The 2,709-nt window shown below is 42.2% G+C and overlaps 1 pseudogene; it reads left to right on the top strand.

The window, feature by feature from the left end:
- Positions 1-510: 510 nt before the first annotated feature.
- On the top strand, positions 511-2,246 carry LOC116686029 (apoptosis regulator BAX-like; annotated as a pseudogene).
- The last annotated feature ends 463 nt before the right edge of the window (positions 2,247-2,709 follow it).

The raw sequence follows: 2,709 nt of genomic DNA, 5'->3' as shown, positions 1-2,709 counted from the left end.
AATCTGTTTTGTGAGGAGCAGAGGAGCATGTCGTCCCCTCCTCGTGTCCGTAGGCAGGTAGAAAGGGGAAAAGCGACAGGGTGCGGGGGCCGGTGCCAGGAGAAAGATGCAGCTGAGCTGGCCTGGTTCTGAGCAAGCCAGCCTTCTTTGAGAATTCTTTATTGATCTTTTTACCTTCCTTTGTAGAATTTCTTTTTTTACTTCAAAGACAGGCTACGTAAGTAATAATTATAAGGTAAAATAAATTCTTGTATTGAATAAGCTTTATGCAAATGATTGTGTAATGACGTCACAAATGTGCAAATGAGCGTATGCTAACTTTATAGTCGAATCACCAACAGATGTGTGACTAGGATGTGGCCTATATGACAGATCAGTGCCTGTGTCTTACTGTGATTGTTGGTCTTTGAAAAAAGCCTGAAGGCCGGAACATCATCTGAATAAAAGAGAAATGCATTTGCAACACATTTTTCCTACAATGAGTTAAATAAAAAAACAAACATTTGAATCTGTCCATTTCTTCCTCTCAGTCTGATCAACCACGTTCCGGACGACTGTGCTCGGAACATCTTCATGAATGTAGCAAGGAAAATCTTTGCTGATGGCATCAACTGGGGTCGAGTGGTGGCTCTCTTCCATCTGGCCCACAGACTCATACTCAAGGTAACATACATACAGTATATCCCACAGAGCAGTGCTTCTCAGCTGGGCTGTTTGTTTTCTTCTTCTGAAATTTGCATGCACTGTGAAATTAATTTTGCATTCCCCCGTCTTTTGGTTTTGGTTTTAAAGGCGATGAACTCCAACCGTCTAGAAAACATCCGAACAATCATCAGCTGGGTTCTGCAGGTCATCAAAGAGCTGCTCTACGGCTGGCTTGTACAGCAGGGAGGCTGGGTGAGTCAAGTAAATTTATTTATAAAGCATATTTGAATTATAACCGACAGAAGCAGAATAAAGTGCTGTACAAAGTTATATTTTAAAAACAAAGGAATACAATTAAAACATAGACAGAGATCCCTGTCCCCAGAGATCTGTTAGTTCCGTGCTATATTCATTTTTATACCAGGCTGCAGGGTGTCCATATAAAAAAGTGTACTAGGACACCTACTAAACGAGTTAAATTGACTGTTTACCGTTCTAAATGCATGCGCTTCATTCAAATTATTACTAAATGTGAATTGTTATTTCCAACACAGTGTCCAACTTTAGTGCCTCGTCCTTTTAACACCACAGGATGGCGCTAACACACAAGCTTCAGGAAGTCTCTGACTGACTTTGTTTCACACCGATCATCTCCCATCCCTTTAGCTCCTCAGGCTTCAGCCAACAGTGCATATTGTCGATCATTTGTTTGTAAAAATCTTTTAAAAATGATCTGGGGACAATGACATTGTTAATAGCTAGCTAGTCTTGTTGTTAAATATACTGTCAAATTACATTTACTGATGGTCAACTGTGTGCAATGTAATGCTAGCATAGTGTTGGCTTTCTGGCTCGTTACTGTCCAAGCTTAAGGCTTCTCTGAGCTGAGCGGACTATAAATATCCCTGGTTTCTTAGGACCATCCTATTTACTGGAACAGTGAACATTTGCATTGCATTAGAACCTTATGGGATGGGAATGATTGTTGTAGTATTAGTCAAAACCCTCAGGCATAACCAGGGACACGGGTATGTTTTAAAAAAAATGTAAAGCTATAGTGCGTAGTATCTGTCTTTTCCATGAGGAATTCAAAGTATTACAACAGCACTGATACAAGCCTTCCGTGATCGCCCCCCCACCCCCCTCCACGCATGCTAGTAGCCAAGGTGACACGGAGGATTAAAAAAACACGATGGCTCTTAAGAAGAGGGGCAAAGGGACCATTGTATAAGCGGTTTACGCCCTTCACAGTGGACACTTAATTCCTGACAATGGACACCTTTTTTTAGCATTACCCTTTCCAAACCGGCTAATGGTCTTATGTATGGACTTGTCAAGATCCAAAGCTCTTAACTTACTGTCTTGATCTTTGTAGGAGGGGGTGATCCGTGGTTTTCACCTGGAGGACTCTAACCATAGTAGCATCAGTAGCTGGTGGCAGCTATTGTTTTCTACAGAAAGACCCGCTGAGAACTTCGGACCTGGCAACCAGGGCTGCTGTCCCATCTCCTGGATAAACGCAGCTAAATAATGACAGTGTCTGGACATTAATTACAACCACTCCTCCGCTCTATTTCATTAAGTATTGTACATAATCATCTGTTCTCAGGATTCCAATAACAAAAAAAAGCATTTGTGGCCAGCTGTCCACTGGACATCTCCATCAGCCTTCACCAGCAGCTGTAAGGAACTACACCTGAGCTTCTGCAACACACCTGTGAAGCCATTTAGAGGCTGTCAGCTCTCAGCAGGGGCTGTCAGAAGGTGATGGTGTTTATCGACATGTGATGTGCTGTAGTGTATTCAACAGACTAAAGGACCGACCCTCATGACCAGGTATCAGTCCTCATGGGTTTTGGGTGGGTCAATGTAATTCTTCAGTCTTGGGTCTGAGCAGAATGGGGACTAGACCTGAGAAGACATAAAAATCAATGAACACAAAACAACAGCAACACAAAAGTACTGTACATTCGTTATTTGTTAGCTTGTGCTGGAAATTTGAGTGCATTATCTAGGGAATACCTCTACTTGGCTGTCTCAACAGAATTCAAAAGAACTGCAAAG

The sequence above is a fragment of the Etheostoma spectabile genome, unplaced genomic scaffold (genome assembly GCF_008692095.1).
Source record: "Etheostoma spectabile isolate EspeVRDwgs_2016 unplaced genomic scaffold, UIUC_Espe_1.0 scaffold285, whole genome shotgun sequence".
NCBI lineage: Eukaryota > Metazoa > Chordata > Actinopteri > Perciformes > Percidae > Etheostoma > Etheostoma spectabile.
The sequence above is the reverse complement of the archived record's forward strand: the minus strand, read 5'-3'. Positions and strand labels throughout refer to the sequence as shown.